Source organism: Lactuca virosa, chromosome 1 (genome assembly GCF_052849685.1).
Source record: "Lactuca virosa cultivar CGN04683 chromosome 1, Lactuca_virosa_CGN04683_v6, whole genome shotgun sequence".
In the NCBI taxonomy this organism is placed as follows: Eukaryota; Viridiplantae; Streptophyta; class Magnoliopsida; order Asterales; family Asteraceae; genus Lactuca; species Lactuca virosa.
Window position 1 is genome coordinate 263,522,487 of NC_136426.1, and position 14,725 is coordinate 263,537,211.

Consider the following 14,725-nt stretch of genomic DNA (forward strand, 5'->3'; position numbering starts at 1 on the left):
CTATGCTCCGGTGGCCTCCGCTTCATGGTTGATGGTCTTCGTATTTTTGGAACGGAGCTGATCGGTCACGTGGGTCCCACGCCTCGCGTACGAAAACAAAGGAGTTTCTGCGTCTTTTAAGACATACAAGCAATAAGCATGGATAGTATTTTGGGTGCGATCATACCAGCACTAATGCACCGGATCCCATCAGAACTCCGCAGTTAAGCGTGCTTGGGCGAGAGTAGTACTAGGATGGGTGACCCCCTGGGAAGTCCTCGTGTTGCATCCCCCTTTTTCGTTGTCCGTTTGCGTTTTTTTAGATTTTACGTGCGGTTTTTTTTTGTTTTTTTTTTCTTTCTTGCTATTTCTATGTTCGGGTGGCCTCCGTTTCATGGTTCATGGTCTTCGTATTTTTGGAACGGAGCCGATCGGTCACGTGGGTCCCACGCCTCGCGTACGAAAACAAAGGAGGTTCTGCGTCTTTTAAGACATACAAGCAATAAGCATGGATAGTATTTCGGGTGCGATCATACCAGCACTAATGCACCGGATCCCATCAGAACTCCGCAGTTAAGCGTGCTTGGGCGAGAGTAGTACTAGGATGGGTGACCCCCTGGGAAGTCCTCGTGTTGCACCCCCCTTTTTCGTTGTCCGTTTGCGTTTTTTTAGATTTTACGTGCGATTTTTTTTTGTTTTTTTTTTCTTTCTTGCTATTTCTATGCTCGGGTGGCCTCCGTTTCATGGTTCATGGTCTTCGTATTTTTGGAACGGAGCCGATCGGTCACGTGGGTCCCACGCCTCGCGTACGAAAACAAAGGAGGTTCTGCGTCTTTTAAGACATACAAGCAATAAGCATGGATAGTATTTTGGGTGCGATCATACCAGCACTAATGCACCGGATCCCATCAGAACACCGCAGTTAAGCGTGCTTGGGCGAGAGTAGTACTAGGATGGGTGACCCCCTGGGAAGTCCTCGTGTTGCACCCCCCTTTTTCGTTGTCCGTTTGCGTTTTTTTAGATTTTACGTGCGGTTTTTTTTTGTTTTTTTTTTCTTTCTTGCTATTTCTATGCTCGGGTGGCCTCCGCTTCATGGTTGATGGTTTTCGTATTTTTGGAACGGAGCCGATCTGTCACGTGGGTTCCACGCCTCGCGTACGAAAACAAAGGAGGTTCTGCGTCTTTTAAGACATAAAAGCAATAAGCATGGATAGTATTTCGGGTGCGATCATACCAGCACTAATGCACCGGATCCCATCAGAACTCCGCAGTTAAGCGTGCTTGGGCGAGAGTAGTACTAGGGTGGGTGACCCCCTGGGAAGTCCTCGTGTTGCACCCCCCCTTTTTCGTTGTCCGTTTGCGTTTTTTTAGATTTTACGTGCGGTTTTTTTTTGTTTTTTTTTCTTGCTATTTCTATGCTCGGGTGGCCTCCGTTTCATGGTTCATGGTCTTCGTATTTTTGGAACGGAGCCGATCGGTCACGTGGGTTCCACGCCTCGCGTACGAAAACAAAGGAGGTTCTGTGTCTTTTAAGACATACAAGCAATAAGCATGGACAGTATTTCGGGTGCGATCATACCAGCACTAATGCACCGGATCCCATCAGAACTCCGCAGTTAAGCGTGCTTGGGCGAGAGTAGTACTAGGATGGGTGACCCCATGGGAAGTCCTCGTGTTGCACCCCCCCTTTTTCGTTGTCCGTTTGCGTTTTTTTAGATTTTACGTGCGGTTTTTTTTGTTTTTTTTTCTTTCTTGCTATTTCTATGCTCGGGTGGCCTCCGTTTCATGGTTCATGGTCTTCGTATTTTTGGAACGGAGCCGATCGGTCATGTGGGTCCCACGCCTCGCGTACGAAAACAAAGGAGGTTCTGTGTCTTTTAAGACATACAAGCAATAAGCATGGACAGTATTTCGGGTGCGATCATACCAGCACTAATGCACCGGATCCCATCAGAACTCCGCAGTTAAGCGTGCTTGGGCGGGAGTAGTACTAGGATGGGTGACCCCATGGGAAGTCCTCGTGTTGCACCCCCCTTTTTCGTTGTCCGTTTGCGTTTTTTTAGATTTTACGTGCGGTTTTTTTTTGTTTTTTTTTTCTTTCTTGCTATTTCTATGCTCCGGTGGCCTCCGCTTCATGGTTGATGGTCTTCGTATTTTTGGAACGGAGCTGATCGGTCACGTGGGTCCCACGCCTCGCGTACGAAAACAAAGGAGTTTCTGCGTCTTTTAAGACATACAAGCAATAAGCATGGATAGTATTTTGGGTGCGATCATACCAGCACTAATGCACCGGATCCCATCAGAACTCCGCAGTTAAGCGTGCTTGGGCGAGAGTAGTACTAGGATGGGTGACCCCCTGGGAAGTCCTCGTGTTGCACCCCCTTTTTCGTTGTCCGTTTGCGTTTTTTTAGATTTTACGTGCGGTTTTTTTTGTTTTTTTTTTCTTTCTTGCTATTTCTATGCTCGGGTGGCCTCCGTTTCATGGTTCATGGTCTTCGTATTTTTGGAACGGAGCCGATCGGTCACGTGGGTCCCACGCCTCGCGTACGAAAACAAAGGAGGTTCTGCGTCTTTTAAGACATACAAGCAATAAGCATGGATAGTATTTCGGGTGCGATCATACCAGCACTAATGCACCGGATCCCATCAGAACTCCGCAGTTAAGCGTGCTTGGGCGGGAGTAGTACTAGGATGGGTGACCCCCTGGGAAGTCCTCGTGTTGCACCCCCTTTTTCGTTGTCCGTTTGCGTTTTTTTAGATTTTACGTGCGATTTTTTTTTGTTTTTTTTTTCTTTCTTGCTATTTCTATGCTCGGGTGACCTCCGTTTCATGGTTCATGGTCTTCGTATTTTTGGAACGGAGCCGATCGGTCACGTGGGTCCCACGCCTCGCGTACGAAAACAAAGGAGGTTCTGCGTCTTTTAAGACATACAAGCAATAAGCATGGATAGTATTTCGGGTGCGATCATACCAGCACTAATGCACCGGATCCCATCAGAACTCCGCAGTTAAGCGTGCTTGGGCGAGAGTAGTACTAGGATGGGTGACCCCCTGGGAAGTCCTCGTGTTGCACCCCCCTTTTTCGTTGTCCGTTTGCGTTTTTTTAGATTTTACGTGCGATTTTTTTTTGTTTTTTTTTTCTTTCTTGCTATTTCTATGCTCGGGTGGCCTCCGTTTCATGGTTCATGGTCTTCGTATTTTTGGAACGGAGCCGATCGGTCACGTGGGTCCCACGCCTCGCGTACGAAAACAAAGGAGGTTCTGCGTCTTTTAAGACATACAAGCAATAAGCATGGATAGTATTTCGGGTGCGATCATACCAGCACTAATGCACCGGATCCCATCAGAACACCGCAGTTAAGCGTGCTTGGGCGAGAGTAGTACTAGGATGGGTGACCCCCTGGGAAGTCCTCGTGTTGCACCCCCCTTTTTCGTTGTCCGTTTGCGTTTTTTTAGATTTTACGTGCGGTTTTTTTTTGTTTTTTTTTTCTTTCTTGCTATTTCTATGCTCGGGTGGCCTCCGCTTCATGGTTGATGGTTTTCGTATTTTTGGAACGGAGCCGATCTGTCACGTGGGTTCCACGCCTCGCGTACGAAAACAAAGGAGGTTCTGCGTCTTTTAAGACATAAAAGCAATAAGCATGGATAGTATTTCGGGTGCGATCATACCAGCACTAATGCACCGGATCCCATCAGAACTCCGCAGTTAAGCGTGCTTGGGCGAGAGTAGTACTAGGGTGGGTGACCCCCTGGGAAGTCCTCGTGTTGCACCCCCCCTTTTTCGTTGTCCGTTTGCGTTTTTTTAGATTTTACGTGCGGTTTTTTTTTGTTTTTTTTTCTTGCTATTTCTATGCTCGGGTGGCCTCCGTTTCATGGTTCATGGTCTTCGTATTTTTGGAACGGAGCCGATCGGTCACGTGGGTTCCACGCCTCGCGTACGAAAACAAAGGAGGTTCTGTGTCTTTTAAGACATACAAGCAATAAGCATGGACAGTATTTCGGGTGCGATCATACCAGCACTAATGCACCGGATCCCATCAGAACTCCGCAGTTAAGCGTGCTTGGGCGAGAGTAGTACTAGGATGGGTGACCCCATGGGAAGTCCTCGTGTTGCACCCCCCCTTTTTCGTTGTCCGTTTGCGTTTTTTTAGATTTTACGTGCGGTTTTTTTTTGTTTTTTTTTCTTTCTTGCTATTTCTATGCTCGGGTGGCCTCCGTTTCATGGTTCATGGTCTTCGTATTTTTGGAACGGAGCCGATCGGTCATGTGGGTCCCACGCCTCGCGTACGAAAACAAAGGAGGTTCTGTGTCTTTTAAGACATACAAGCAATAAGCATGGACAGTATTTCGGGTGCGATCATACCAGCACTAATGCACCGGATCCCGTCAGAACTCCGCAGTTAAGCGTGCTTGGGCGGGAGTAGTACTAGGATGGGTGACCCCATGGGAAGTCCTCGTGTTGCACCCCCCTTTTTCGTTGTCCGTTTGCGTTTTTTTAGATTTTACGTGCGGTTTTTTTTTGTTTTTTTTTCTTTCTTGCTATTTCTATGCTCCGGTGGCCTCCGCTTCATGGTTGATGGTCTTCGTATTTTTGGAACGGAGCTGATCGGTCACGTGGGTCCCACGCCTCGCGTACGAAAACAAAGGAGTTTCTGCGTCTTTTAAGACATACAAGCAATAAGCATGGATAGTATTTTGGGTGCGATCATACCAGCACTAATGCACCGGATCCCATCAGAACTCCGCAGTTAAGCGTGCTTGGGCGAGAGTAGTACTAGGATGGGTGACCCCCTGGGAAGTCCTCGTGTTGCACCCCTTTTTCGTTGTCCGTTTGCGTTTTTTTAGATTTTACGTGCGGTTTTTTTTGTTTTTTTTTTCTTTCTTGCTATTTCTATGCTCGGGTGGCCTCCGTTTCATGGTTCATGGTCTTCGTATTTTTGGAACGGAGCCGATCGGTCACGTGGGTCCCACGCCTCGCGTACGAAAACAAAGGAGGTTCTGCGTCTTTTAAGACATACAAGCAATAATCATGGATAGTATTTCGGGTGCGATCATACCAGCACTAATGCACCGGATCCCATCAGAACTCCGCAGTTAAGCGTGCTTGGGCGGGAGTAGTACTAGGATGGGTGACCCCCTGGGAAGTCCTCGTGTTGCACCCCTCTTTTTCGTTGTCCGTTTGCGTTTTTTTTGATTTTACGTGCGATTTTTTTTTGTTTTTTTTTTCTTTCTTGCTATTTCTATGCTCGGGTGGCCTCCGTTTCATGGTTCATGGTCTTCGTATTTTTGGAACGGAGCCGATCGGTCACGTGGGTCCCACGCCTCGCGTACGAAAACAAAGGAGGTTCTGCGTCTTTTAAGACATACAAGCAATAAGCATGGATAGTATTTCGGGTGCGATCATACCAGCACTAATGCACCGGATCCCATCAGAACACCGCAGTTAAGCGTGCTTGGGCGAGAGTAGTACTAGGATGGGTGACCCCCTGGGAAGTCCTCGTGTTGCACCCCCCTTTTTCGTTGTCCGTTTGCGTTTTTTTAGATTTTACGTGCGGTTTTTTTTTGTTTTTTTTTTCTTTCTTGCTATTTCTATGCTCGGGTGGCCTCCGCTTCATGGTTGATGGTTTTCGTATTTTTGGAACGGAGCCGATCTGTCACGTGGGTTCCACGCCTCGCGTACGAAAACAAAGGAGGTTCTGCGTCTTTTAAGACATAAAAGCAATAAGCATGGATAGTATTTCGGGTGCGATCATACCAGCACTAATGCACCGGATCCCATCAGAACTCCGCAGTTAAGCGTGCTTGGGCGAGAGTAGTACTAGGGTGGGTGACCCCCTGGGAAGTCCTCGTGTTGCACCCCCCCCTTTTTCGTTGTCCGTTTGCGTTTTTTTAGATTTTACGTGCGGTTTTTTTTTGTTTTTTTTTTCTTGCTATTTCTATGCTCGGGTGGCCTCCGTTTCATGGTTCATGGTCTTCGTATTTTTGGAACGGAGCCGATCGGTCACGTGGGTTCCACGCCTCGCGTACGAAAACAAAGGAGGTTCTGTGTCTTTTAAGACATACAAGCAATAAGCATGGACAGTATTTCGGGTGCGATCATACCAGCACTAATGCACCGGATCCCATCAGAACTCCGCAGTTAAGCGTGCTTGGGCGAGAGTAGTACTAGGATGGGTGACCCCATGGGAAGTCCTCGTGTTGCACCCCCCCTTTTTCGTTGTCCGTTTGCGTTTTTTTAGATTTTACGTGCGGTTTTTTTTTGTTTTTTTTTCTTTCTTGCTATTTCTATGCTCGGGTGGCCTCCGTTTCATGGTTCATGGTCTTCGTATTTTTGGAACGGAGCCGATCGGTCATGTGGGTCCCACGCCTCGCGTACGAAAACAAAGGAGGTTCTGTGTCTTTTAAGACATACAAGCAATAAGCATGGACAGTATTTCGGGTGCGATCATACCAGCACTAATGCACCGGATCCCATCAGAACTCCGCAGTTAAGCGTGCTTGGGCGGGAGTAGTACTAGGATGGGTGACCCCATGGGAAGTCCTCGTGTTGCACCCCCCTTTTTCGTTGTCCGTTTGCGTTTTTTTAGATTTTACGTGCGGTTTTTTTTTGTTTTTTTTTTCTTTCTTGCTATTTCTATGCTCCGGTGGCCTCCGCTTCATGGTTGATGGTCTTCGTATTTTTGGAACGGAGCTGATCGGTCACGTGGGTCCCACGCCTCGCGTACGAAAACAAAGGAGTTTCTGCGTCTTTTAAAACATACAAGCAATAAGCATGGATAGTATTTTGGGTGCGATCATACCAGCACTAATGCACCGGATCCCATCAGAACTCCGCAGTTAAGCGTGCTTGGGCGAGAGTAGTACTAGGATGGGTGACCCCCTGGGAAGTCCTCGTGTTGCACCCCCTTTTTCGTTGTCCGTTTGCGTTTTTTTAGATTTTACGTGCGGTTTTTTTTGTTTTTTTTTTCTTTCTTGCTATTTCTATGCTCGGGTGGCCTCCGTTTCATGGTTCATGGTCTTCGTATTTTTGGAACGGAGCCGATCGGTCACGTGGGTCCCACGCCTCGCGTACGAAAACAAAGGAGGTTCTGCGTCTTTTAAGACATACAAGCAATAAGCATGGATAGTATTTCGGGTGCGATCATACCAGCACTAATGCACCGGATCCCATCAGAACTCCGCAGTTAAGCGTGCTTGGGCGAGAGTAGTACTAGGATGGGTGACCCCCTGGGAAGTCCTCGTGTTGCACCCCCCTTTTTCGTTGTCCGTTTGCGTTTTTTTAGATTTTACGTGCGATTTTTTTTTGTTTTTTTTTTTCTTTCTTGCTATTTCTATGCTCGGGTGGCCTCCGTTTCATGGTTCATGGTCTTCGTATTTTTGGAACGGAGCCGATCGGTCACGTGGGTCCCACGCCTCGCGTACGAAAACAAAGGAGGTTCTGCGTCTTTTAAGACATACAAGCAATAAGCATGGATAGTATTTCGGGTGCGATCATACCAGCACTAATGCACCGGATCCCATCAGAACACCGCAGTTAAGCGTGCTTGGGCGAGAGTAGTACTAGGATGGGTGACCCCCTGGGAAGTCCTCGTGTTGCACCCCCCTTTTTCGTTGTCCGTTTGCGTTTTTTTAGATTTTACGTGCGGTTTTTTTTTGTTTTTTTTTTCTTTCTTGCTATTTCTATGCTCGGGTGGCCTCCGCTTCATGGTTGATGGTTTTCGTATTTTTGGAACGGAGCCGATCTGTCACGTGGGTTCCACGCCTCGCGTACGAAAACAAAGGAGGTTCTGCGTCTTTTAAGACATAAAAGCAATAAGCATGGATAGTATTTCGGGTGCGATCATACAAGCACTAATGCACCGGATCCCATCAGAACTCCGCAGTTAAGCGTGCTTGGGCGAGAGTAGTACTAGGGTGGGTGACCCCCTGGGAAGTCCTCGTGTTGCACCCCCCCTTTTTCGTTGTCCGTTTGCGTTTTTTTAGATTTTACGTGCGGTTTTTTTTTGTTTTTTTTTCTTGCTATTTCTATGCTCGGGTGGCCTCCGTTTCATGGTTCATGGTCTTCGTATTTTTGGAACGGAGCCGATCGGTCACGTGGGTTCCACGCCTCGCGTACGAAAACAAAGGAGGTTCTGTGTCTTTTAAGACATACAAGCAATAAGCATGGACAGTATTTCGGGTGCGATCATACCAGCACTAATGCACCGGATCCCATCAGAACTCCGCAGTTAAGCGTGCTTGGGCGAGAGTAGTACTAGGATGGGTGACCCCATGGGAAGTCCTCGTGTTGCACCCCCCCTTTTTCGTTGTCCGTTTGCGTTTTTTTAGATTTTACGTGCGGTTTTTTTTTGTTTTTTTTTCTTTCTTGCTATTTCTATGCTCGGGTGGCCTCCGTTTCATGGTTCATGGTCTTCGTGTTTTTGGAACGGAGCCGATCGGTCATGTGGGTCCCACGCCTCGCGTACGAAAACAAAGGAGGTTCTGTGTCTTTTAAGACATACAAGCAATAAGCATGGACAGTATTTCGGGTGCGATCATACCAGCACTAATGCACCGGATCCCATCAGAACTCCGCAGTTAAGCGTGCTTGGGCGGGAGTAGTACTAGGATGGGTGACCCCATGGGAAGTCCTCGTGTTGCACCCCCCTTTTTCGTTGTCCGTTTGCGTTTTTTTAGATTTTACGTGCGGTTTTTTTTTGTTTTTTTTTCTTTCTTGCTATTTCTATGCTCCGGTGGCCTCCGCTTCATGGTTGATGGTCTTCGTATTTTTGGAACGGAGCTGATCGGTCACGTGGGTCCCACGCCTCGCGTACGAAAACAAAGGAGTTTCTGCGTCTTTTAAGACATACAAGCAATAAGCATGGATAGTATTTTGGGTGCGATCATACCAGCACTAATGCACCGGATCCCATCAGAACTCCGCAGTTAAGCGTGCTTGGGCGAGAGTAGTACTAGGATGGGTGACTCCCTGGGAAGTCCTCGTGTTGCACCCCTTTTTCGTTGTCCGTTTGCGTTTTTTTAGATTTTACGTGCGGTTTTTTTTGTTTTTTTTTTCTTTCTTGCTATTTCTATGCTCGGGTGGCCTCCGTTTCATGGTTCATGGTCTTCGTATTTTTGGAACGGAGCCGATCGGTCACGTGGGTCCCACGCCTCGCGTACGAAAACAAAGGAGGTTCTGCGTCTTTTAAGACATACAAGCAATAAGCATGGATAGTATTTCGGGTGCGATCATACCAGCACTAATGCACCGGATCCCATCAGAACTCCGCAGTTAAGCGTGCTTGGGCGGGAGTAGTACTAGGATGGGTGACCCCCTGGGAAGTCCTCGTGTTGCACCCCTCTTTTTCGTTGTCCGTTTGCGTTTTTTTTGATTTTACGTGCGATTTTTTTTTGTTTTTTTTTTCTTTCTTGCTATTTCTATGCTCGGGTGGCCTCCGTTTCATGGTTCATGGTCTTCGTATTTTTGGAACGGAGCCGATCGGTCACGTGGGTCCCACGCCTCGCGTACGAAAACAAAGGAGGTTCTGCGTCTTTTAAGACATACAAGCAATAAGCATGGATAGTATTTCGGGTGCGATCATACCAGCACTAATGCACCGGATCCCATCAGAACACCGCAGTTAAGCGTGCTTGGGCGAGAGTAGTACTAGGATGGGTGACCCCCTGGGAAGTCCTCGTGTTGCACCCCCCTTTTTCGTTGTCCGTTTGCGTTTTTTTAGATTTTACGTGCGGTTTTTTTTTGTTTTTTTTTTCTTTCTTGCTATTTCTATGCTCGGGTGGCCTCCGCTTCATGGTTGATGGTTTTCGTATTTTTGGAACGGAGCCGATCTGTCACGTGGGTTCCACGCCTCGCGTACGAAAACAAAGGAGGTTCTGCGTCTTTTAAGACATAAAAGCAATAAGCATGGATAGTATTTCGGGTGCGATCATACCAGCACTAATGCACCGGATCCCATCAGAACTCCGCAGTTAAGCGTGCTTGGGCGAGAGTAGTACTAGGGTGGGTGACCCCCTGGGAAGTCCTCGTGTTGCACCCCCCCCTTTTTCGTTGTCCGTTTGCGTTTTTTTAGATTTTACGTGCGGTTTTTTTTTGTTTTTTTTTCTTGCTATTTCTATGCTCGGGTGGCCTCCGTTTCATGGTTCATGGTCTTCGTATTTTTGGAACGGAGCCGATCGGTCACGTGGGTTCCACGCCTCGCGTACGAAAACAAAGGAGGTTCTGTGTCTTTTAAGACATACAAGCAATAAGCATGGACAGTATTTCGGGTGCGATCATACCAGCACTAATGCACCGGATCCCATCAGAACTCCGCAGTTAAGCGTGCTTGGGCGAGAGTAGTACTAGGATGGGTGACCCCATGGGAAGTCCTCGTGTTGCACCCCCCCTTTTTCGTTGTCCGTTTGCGTTTTTTTAGATTTTACGTGCGGTTTTTTTTTGTTTTTTTTTCTTTCTTGCTATTTCTATGCTCGGGTGGCCTCCGTTTCATGGTTCATGGTCTTCGTATTTTTGGAACGGAGCCGATCGGTCATGTGGGTCCCACGCCTCGCGTACGAAAACAAAGGAGGTTCTGTGTCTTTTAAGACATACAAGCAATAAGCATGGACAGTATTTCGGGTGCGATCATACCAGCACTAATGCACCGGATCCCATCAGAACTCCGCAGTTAAGCGTGCTTGGGCGGGAGTAGTACTAGGATGGGTGACCCCATGGGAAGTCCTCGTGTTGCACCCCCCTTTTTCGTTGTCCGTTTGCGTTTTTTTAGATTTTACGTGCGGTTTTTTTTTGTTTTTTTTTTCTTTCTTGCTATTTCTATGCTCCGGTGGCCTCCGCTTCATGGTTGATGGTCTTCGTATTTTTGGAACGGAGCTGATCGGTCACGTGGGTCCCACGCCTCGCGTACGAAAACAAAGGAGTTTCTGCGTCTTTTAAAACATACAAGCAATAAGCATGGATAGTATTTTGGGTGCGATCATACCAGCACTAATGCACCGGATCCCATCAGAACTCCGCAGTTAAGCGTGCTTGGGCGAGAGTAGTACTAGGATGGGTGACCCCCTGGGAAGTCCTCGTGTTGCACCCCCTTTTTCGTTGTCCGTTTGCGTTTTTTTAGATTTTACGTGCGGTTTTTTTTGTTTTTTTTTTCTTTCTTGCTATTTCTATGCTCGGGTGGCCTCCGTTTCATGGTTCATGGTCTTCGTATTTTTGGAACGGAGCCGATCGGTCACGTGGGTCCCACGCCTCGCGTACGAAAACAAAGGAGGTTCTGCGTCTTTTAAGACATACAAGCAATAAGCATGGATAGTATTTCGGGTGCGATCATACCAGCACTAATGCACCGGATCCCATCAGAACTCCGCAGTTAAGCGTGCTTGGGCGGGAGTAGTACTAGGATGGGTGACCCCATGGGAAGTCCTCGTGTTGCACCCCCCTTTTTCGTTGTCCGTTTGCGTTTTTTTAGATTTTACGTGCGGTTTTTTTTTGTTTTTTTTTCTTTCTTGCTATTTCTATGCTCCGGTGGCCTCCGCTTCATGGTTGATGGTCTTCGTATTTTTGGAACGGAGCTGATCGGTCACGTGGGTCCCACGCCTCGCGTACGAAAACAAAGGAGGTTCTGCGTCTTTTAAGACACACAAGCAATAAGCATGGATAGTATTTTGGGTGCGATCATACCAGCACTAATGCACCGGATCCCATCAGAACTCCGCAGTTAAGCGTGCTTGGGCGAGAGTAGTACTAGGATGGGTGACCCCCTGGGAAGTCCTCGTGTTGCACCCCCCCTTTTTCGTTGTCCGTTTGCGTTTTTTTAGATTTTACGTGCGGTTTTTTTTTTGTTTTTTTTTTCTTTCTTGCTATTTCTACGCTCGGGTGGCCTCCGTTTCATTGTTCATGGTCTTCGTATTTTTGGAACGGAGCCGATCGGTCACGTGGGTCCCACGCCTCGCGTACGAAAACAAAGGAGGTTCTGCGTCTTTTAAGACATACAAGCAATAAGCATGGATAGTATTTCGGGTGCGATCATACCAGCACTAATGCACCGGATCCTATCAGAAACTCCGCAGTTAAGCGTGCTTGGGCGAGAGTAGTACTAGGATGGGTGACCCCCTGGGAAGTCCTCGTGTTGCACCCCCCTTTTTCGTTGTCCGTTTGCGTTTTTTTAGATTTTACGTGCGGTTTTTTTTTTTGTTTTTTTTTCTTTCTTGCTATTTCTATGCTCGGGTGGCCTCCGCTTCATGGTTGATGGTTTTCGTATTTTTGGAACGGAGCCGATCGGTCACGTGGGTTCCACGCCTCGCGTACGAAAACAAAGGAGGTTCTGCGTCTTTTAAGACATACAAGCAATAAGCATGGATAGTATTTCGGGTGCGATCATACCAGCACTAATGCACCGGATCCCATCAGAACTCCGCAGTCAAGCGTGCTTGGGCGAGAGTAGTACTTGGATGGGTGACCCCCTGGGAAGTCCTCGTCTTGCACCCCCCTTTTTCGTTGTCCGTTTGCGTTTTTTTAGATTTTACGTGCGGTTTTTTTTTTGTTTTTTTTTTCTTTCTTGCTATTTCTATGCTCGGGTGGCCTCCGTTTCATGGTTCATGGTCTTCGTATTTTTGGAACGGAGCCGATCGGTCACGTGGGTCCCACGCCTCGCGTACGAAAACAAAGGAGGTTCTGCGTCTTTTAAGACATACAAGCAATAAGCATGGATAGTATTTCGGGTGCGATCATACCAGCACTAATGTACCGGATCCCATCAGAACTCCGCAGTTAAGCGTGCTTGGGCGAGAGTAGTACTAGGATGGGTGACCCCCTGGGAAGTCCTCGTGTTGCACCCCCCTTTTTCGTTGTCCGTTTGCGTTTTTTTAGATTTTACGTGCGGTTTTTTTTTGTTTTTTTTTCTTTCTTGCTATTTCTATGCTCGGGTGGCCTCCGCTTCATGGTTGATGGTTTTCGTATTTTTGGAACGGAGCCGATCGGTCACGTGGGTTCCACGCCTCGCGTACGAAAACAAAGGAGGTTCTGCGTCTTTTAAGACATAAAAGCAATAAGCATGGATAGTATTTCGGGTTCGATCATACCAGCACAAATGCACCGGATCCCATCAGAACTCCGCAGTTAAGCGTGCTTGGGCGAGCGTAGTACTAGGATGGGTGACCCCCTGGGAAGTCCTCGTGTTGCACCCCCCCTTTTTCGTTGTCCGTTTGCGTTTTTTTAGATTTTACGTGCTGTTTTTTTTTGTTTTTTTTTGTTGCTATTTCTATGCTCGGGTGGCCTCCGTTTCATGGTTCATGGTCTTCGTATTTTTGGAACGGAGCCGATCAGTCACGTGGGTCCCACGCCTCGCGTACGAAAACAAAGGAGGTTCTGTGTCTTTTAAGACATACAAGCAATAAGCATGGGCAGTATTTCGGGTGCGATCATACCAGCACTAATGCACCGGATCCCATCAGAACTCCGCAGTTAAGCGTGCTTGGGCGAGAGTAGTACTAGGATGGGTGACCCCATGGGAAGTCCTCGTGTTGCACCCCCCTTTTTCGTTGTCCGTTTGCGTTTTTTTAGATTTTACGTGCGGTTTTTTTTTGTTTTTTTTTCTTTCTTGCTATTTCTATGCTCGGGTGGCCTCCGCTTCATGGTTGATGGTCTTCGTATTTTTGGAACGGAGCTGATCGGTCACGTGGGTCCCACGCCTCGCGTACGAAAACAAAGGAGGTTCTGCGTCTTTTAAGACATACAAGCAATAAGCATGGATAGTATTTCGGGTGCGATCATACCAACACTAATGCACCGGATCCCATCAGAACTCCGCAGTTAAGCGTGCTTGGGCGAGAGTAGTACTAGGATGGGTGACCCCCTGGGAAGTCCTCGTGTTGCACCCCCCTTTTTCGTTGTCCGTTTGCGTTTTTTTAGATTTTACGTGCGGTTTTTTTTTGTTTTTTTTTCTTTCTTGCTATTTCTATGCTCGGGTGGCCTCCGCTTCATGGTTGATGGTCTTCGTATTTTTGGAACGGAGCTGATCGGTCACGTGGGTCCCACGCCTCGCGTACGAAAACAAAGGAGGTTCTGCGTCTTTTAAGACATACAAGCAATAAGCATGGATAGTATTTCGGGTGCGATCATACCAGCACTAATGCACCGGATCCCATCAGAACTCCGCAGTTAAGCGTGCTTGGGCGAGAGTAGTACTAGGATGGGTGACCCCCTGGGAAGTCCTCGTGTTGCACCCCCTTTTTTCGTTGTCCGTTTGCGTTTTTTTAGATTTTACGTGCGGTTTTTTTTTGTTTTTTTTTCTTTCTTGCTATTTCTATGCTCGGGTGGCCTCCGCTTCATTGTTGATGGTTTTCGTATTTTTGAAACGGAGCCGATCGGTCACGTGGGTTCCACGCCTCGCGTACGAAAACAAAGGAGGTTCTGCGTCTTTTAAGACATAAAAGCAATAAGCATGGATAGTATTTCGGGTGCGATCATACCAGCACTAATGCACCGGATCCCATCAGAACCCCGCAGTTAAGCGTGCTTGGGCGAGAGTAGTACTAGGATGGGTGACCCCCTGGGAAGTCCTCGTGTTGCACCCCCCTTTTTCGTTGTCCGTTTGCGTTTTTTTAGATTTTACGTGCGGTTTTTTTTTGTTTTTTTTTCTTTCTTGCTATTTCTATGCTCGGGTGGCCTCCGTTTCATGGTTCATGGTCTTCGTATTTTTGGAACGGAGCCGATCGGTCACGTGGGTCTCACGCCTCGCGTACGAAAACAAAGGAG

The 14,725-nt window shown here is 47.6% G+C and overlaps 42 non-coding genes across 42 annotated transcripts; all 42 read left to right on the top strand.

Moving 5' to 3' along the window:
- Positions 1–152: 152 nt before the first annotated feature.
- On the top strand, positions 153–271 carry LOC145153926 (5S ribosomal RNA). Its single transcript, XR_013734416.1, has one exon. It is a non-coding gene; the product is annotated as a 5S ribosomal RNA (ribosomal RNA).
- A 230-nt stretch (positions 272–501) lies between these two features.
- LOC145151149 (5S ribosomal RNA) lies at positions 502–620 on the top strand. Its single transcript, XR_013731922.1, has one exon. It is a non-coding gene; the product is annotated as a 5S ribosomal RNA (ribosomal RNA).
- Positions 621–850: 230 nt separating this feature from the next.
- Positions 851–969, top strand: LOC145144449 (5S ribosomal RNA). The gene has a single exon (XR_013725458.1). It is a non-coding gene; the product is annotated as a 5S ribosomal RNA (ribosomal RNA).
- Positions 970–1,199: 230 nt separating this feature from the next.
- Positions 1,200–1,318, top strand: LOC145152668 (5S ribosomal RNA). The gene has a single exon (XR_013733195.1). It is a non-coding gene; the product is annotated as a 5S ribosomal RNA (ribosomal RNA).
- Positions 1,319–1,544: 226 nt separating this feature from the next.
- LOC145153263 (5S ribosomal RNA) lies at positions 1,545–1,663 on the top strand. The gene has a single exon (XR_013733782.1). It is a non-coding gene; the product is annotated as a 5S ribosomal RNA (ribosomal RNA).
- Positions 1,664–1,892: 229 nt separating this feature from the next.
- On the top strand, positions 1,893–2,011 carry LOC145153721 (5S ribosomal RNA). Its single transcript, XR_013734214.1, has one exon. It is a non-coding gene; the product is annotated as a 5S ribosomal RNA (ribosomal RNA).
- A 230-nt stretch (positions 2,012–2,241) lies between these two features.
- Positions 2,242–2,360, top strand: LOC145151161 (5S ribosomal RNA). Its single transcript, XR_013731931.1, has one exon. It is a non-coding gene; the product is annotated as a 5S ribosomal RNA (ribosomal RNA).
- Positions 2,361–2,588: 228 nt separating this feature from the next.
- LOC145152585 (5S ribosomal RNA) lies at positions 2,589–2,707 on the top strand. Its single transcript, XR_013733116.1, has one exon. It is a non-coding gene; the product is annotated as a 5S ribosomal RNA (ribosomal RNA).
- A 229-nt stretch (positions 2,708–2,936) lies between these two features.
- Positions 2,937–3,055, top strand: LOC145151173 (5S ribosomal RNA). The gene has a single exon (XR_013731941.1). It is a non-coding gene; the product is annotated as a 5S ribosomal RNA (ribosomal RNA).
- A 230-nt stretch (positions 3,056–3,285) lies between these two features.
- Positions 3,286–3,404, top strand: LOC145144450 (5S ribosomal RNA). The gene has a single exon (XR_013725459.1). It is a non-coding gene; the product is annotated as a 5S ribosomal RNA (ribosomal RNA).
- Positions 3,405–3,634: 230 nt separating this feature from the next.
- Positions 3,635–3,753, top strand: LOC145152670 (5S ribosomal RNA). Its single transcript, XR_013733197.1, has one exon. It is a non-coding gene; the product is annotated as a 5S ribosomal RNA (ribosomal RNA).
- Positions 3,754–3,979: 226 nt separating this feature from the next.
- Positions 3,980–4,098, top strand: LOC145153264 (5S ribosomal RNA). The gene has a single exon (XR_013733783.1). It is a non-coding gene; the product is annotated as a 5S ribosomal RNA (ribosomal RNA).
- Positions 4,099–4,328: 230 nt separating this feature from the next.
- LOC145154673 (5S ribosomal RNA) lies at positions 4,329–4,447 on the top strand. Its single transcript, XR_013735136.1, has one exon. It is a non-coding gene; the product is annotated as a 5S ribosomal RNA (ribosomal RNA).
- A 229-nt stretch (positions 4,448–4,676) lies between these two features.
- LOC145151184 (5S ribosomal RNA) lies at positions 4,677–4,795 on the top strand. Its single transcript, XR_013731952.1, has one exon. It is a non-coding gene; the product is annotated as a 5S ribosomal RNA (ribosomal RNA).
- A 227-nt stretch (positions 4,796–5,022) lies between these two features.
- On the top strand, positions 5,023–5,141 carry LOC145152586 (5S ribosomal RNA). The gene has a single exon (XR_013733117.1). It is a non-coding gene; the product is annotated as a 5S ribosomal RNA (ribosomal RNA).
- A 230-nt stretch (positions 5,142–5,371) lies between these two features.
- On the top strand, positions 5,372–5,490 carry LOC145144451 (5S ribosomal RNA). Its single transcript, XR_013725460.1, has one exon. It is a non-coding gene; the product is annotated as a 5S ribosomal RNA (ribosomal RNA).
- A 230-nt stretch (positions 5,491–5,720) lies between these two features.
- LOC145152671 (5S ribosomal RNA) lies at positions 5,721–5,839 on the top strand. The gene has a single exon (XR_013733198.1). It is a non-coding gene; the product is annotated as a 5S ribosomal RNA (ribosomal RNA).
- Positions 5,840–6,067: 228 nt separating this feature from the next.
- On the top strand, positions 6,068–6,186 carry LOC145153265 (5S ribosomal RNA). The gene has a single exon (XR_013733784.1). It is a non-coding gene; the product is annotated as a 5S ribosomal RNA (ribosomal RNA).
- Positions 6,187–6,416: 230 nt separating this feature from the next.
- On the top strand, positions 6,417–6,535 carry LOC145153722 (5S ribosomal RNA). The gene has a single exon (XR_013734215.1). It is a non-coding gene; the product is annotated as a 5S ribosomal RNA (ribosomal RNA).
- A 230-nt stretch (positions 6,536–6,765) lies between these two features.
- Positions 6,766–6,884, top strand: LOC145151195 (5S ribosomal RNA). Its single transcript, XR_013731963.1, has one exon. It is a non-coding gene; the product is annotated as a 5S ribosomal RNA (ribosomal RNA).
- Positions 6,885–7,112: 228 nt separating this feature from the next.
- On the top strand, positions 7,113–7,231 carry LOC145151206 (5S ribosomal RNA). The gene has a single exon (XR_013731974.1). It is a non-coding gene; the product is annotated as a 5S ribosomal RNA (ribosomal RNA).
- A 231-nt stretch (positions 7,232–7,462) lies between these two features.
- Positions 7,463–7,581, top strand: LOC145144452 (5S ribosomal RNA). Its single transcript, XR_013725461.1, has one exon. It is a non-coding gene; the product is annotated as a 5S ribosomal RNA (ribosomal RNA).
- A 230-nt stretch (positions 7,582–7,811) lies between these two features.
- LOC145145259 (5S ribosomal RNA) lies at positions 7,812–7,930 on the top strand. Its single transcript, XR_013726241.1, has one exon. It is a non-coding gene; the product is annotated as a 5S ribosomal RNA (ribosomal RNA).
- A 226-nt stretch (positions 7,931–8,156) lies between these two features.
- On the top strand, positions 8,157–8,275 carry LOC145153266 (5S ribosomal RNA). The gene has a single exon (XR_013733785.1). It is a non-coding gene; the product is annotated as a 5S ribosomal RNA (ribosomal RNA).
- A 230-nt stretch (positions 8,276–8,505) lies between these two features.
- Positions 8,506–8,624, top strand: LOC145153724 (5S ribosomal RNA). The gene has a single exon (XR_013734217.1). It is a non-coding gene; the product is annotated as a 5S ribosomal RNA (ribosomal RNA).
- Positions 8,625–8,853: 229 nt separating this feature from the next.
- Positions 8,854–8,972, top strand: LOC145155626 (5S ribosomal RNA). Its single transcript, XR_013736056.1, has one exon. It is a non-coding gene; the product is annotated as a 5S ribosomal RNA (ribosomal RNA).
- A 227-nt stretch (positions 8,973–9,199) lies between these two features.
- LOC145152587 (5S ribosomal RNA) lies at positions 9,200–9,318 on the top strand. Its single transcript, XR_013733118.1, has one exon. It is a non-coding gene; the product is annotated as a 5S ribosomal RNA (ribosomal RNA).
- A 230-nt stretch (positions 9,319–9,548) lies between these two features.
- LOC145144453 (5S ribosomal RNA) lies at positions 9,549–9,667 on the top strand. Its single transcript, XR_013725462.1, has one exon. It is a non-coding gene; the product is annotated as a 5S ribosomal RNA (ribosomal RNA).
- A 230-nt stretch (positions 9,668–9,897) lies between these two features.
- LOC145152672 (5S ribosomal RNA) lies at positions 9,898–10,016 on the top strand. The gene has a single exon (XR_013733199.1). It is a non-coding gene; the product is annotated as a 5S ribosomal RNA (ribosomal RNA).
- A 227-nt stretch (positions 10,017–10,243) lies between these two features.
- Positions 10,244–10,362, top strand: LOC145153267 (5S ribosomal RNA). The gene has a single exon (XR_013733786.1). It is a non-coding gene; the product is annotated as a 5S ribosomal RNA (ribosomal RNA).
- Positions 10,363–10,592: 230 nt separating this feature from the next.
- LOC145153725 (5S ribosomal RNA) lies at positions 10,593–10,711 on the top strand. Its single transcript, XR_013734218.1, has one exon. It is a non-coding gene; the product is annotated as a 5S ribosomal RNA (ribosomal RNA).
- A 230-nt stretch (positions 10,712–10,941) lies between these two features.
- LOC145151217 (5S ribosomal RNA) lies at positions 10,942–11,060 on the top strand. The gene has a single exon (XR_013731980.1). It is a non-coding gene; the product is annotated as a 5S ribosomal RNA (ribosomal RNA).
- Positions 11,061–11,288: 228 nt separating this feature from the next.
- Positions 11,289–11,407, top strand: LOC145153726 (5S ribosomal RNA). The gene has a single exon (XR_013734219.1). It is a non-coding gene; the product is annotated as a 5S ribosomal RNA (ribosomal RNA).
- Positions 11,408–11,636: 229 nt separating this feature from the next.
- On the top strand, positions 11,637–11,755 carry LOC145151230 (5S ribosomal RNA). The gene has a single exon (XR_013731993.1). It is a non-coding gene; the product is annotated as a 5S ribosomal RNA (ribosomal RNA).
- A 232-nt stretch (positions 11,756–11,987) lies between these two features.
- Positions 11,988–12,107, top strand: LOC145147644 (5S ribosomal RNA). Its single transcript, XR_013728541.1, has one exon. It is a non-coding gene; the product is annotated as a 5S ribosomal RNA (ribosomal RNA).
- Positions 12,108–12,338: 231 nt separating this feature from the next.
- Positions 12,339–12,457, top strand: LOC145145452 (5S ribosomal RNA). Its single transcript, XR_013726424.1, has one exon. It is a non-coding gene; the product is annotated as a 5S ribosomal RNA (ribosomal RNA).
- A 231-nt stretch (positions 12,458–12,688) lies between these two features.
- On the top strand, positions 12,689–12,807 carry LOC145154510 (5S ribosomal RNA). Its single transcript, XR_013734984.1, has one exon. It is a non-coding gene; the product is annotated as a 5S ribosomal RNA (ribosomal RNA).
- Positions 12,808–13,036: 229 nt separating this feature from the next.
- Positions 13,037–13,155, top strand: LOC145148431 (5S ribosomal RNA). The gene has a single exon (XR_013729316.1). It is a non-coding gene; the product is annotated as a 5S ribosomal RNA (ribosomal RNA).
- Positions 13,156–13,381: 226 nt separating this feature from the next.
- Positions 13,382–13,500, top strand: LOC145153268 (5S ribosomal RNA). Its single transcript, XR_013733787.1, has one exon. It is a non-coding gene; the product is annotated as a 5S ribosomal RNA (ribosomal RNA).
- A 229-nt stretch (positions 13,501–13,729) lies between these two features.
- Positions 13,730–13,848, top strand: LOC145141593 (5S ribosomal RNA). Its single transcript, XR_013722791.1, has one exon. It is a non-coding gene; the product is annotated as a 5S ribosomal RNA (ribosomal RNA).
- A 229-nt stretch (positions 13,849–14,077) lies between these two features.
- LOC145151242 (5S ribosomal RNA) lies at positions 14,078–14,196 on the top strand. The gene has a single exon (XR_013732003.1). It is a non-coding gene; the product is annotated as a 5S ribosomal RNA (ribosomal RNA).
- Positions 14,197–14,425: 229 nt separating this feature from the next.
- On the top strand, positions 14,426–14,544 carry LOC145143755 (5S ribosomal RNA). Its single transcript, XR_013724785.1, has one exon. It is a non-coding gene; the product is annotated as a 5S ribosomal RNA (ribosomal RNA).
- Positions 14,545–14,725: the final 181 nt, after the last annotated feature.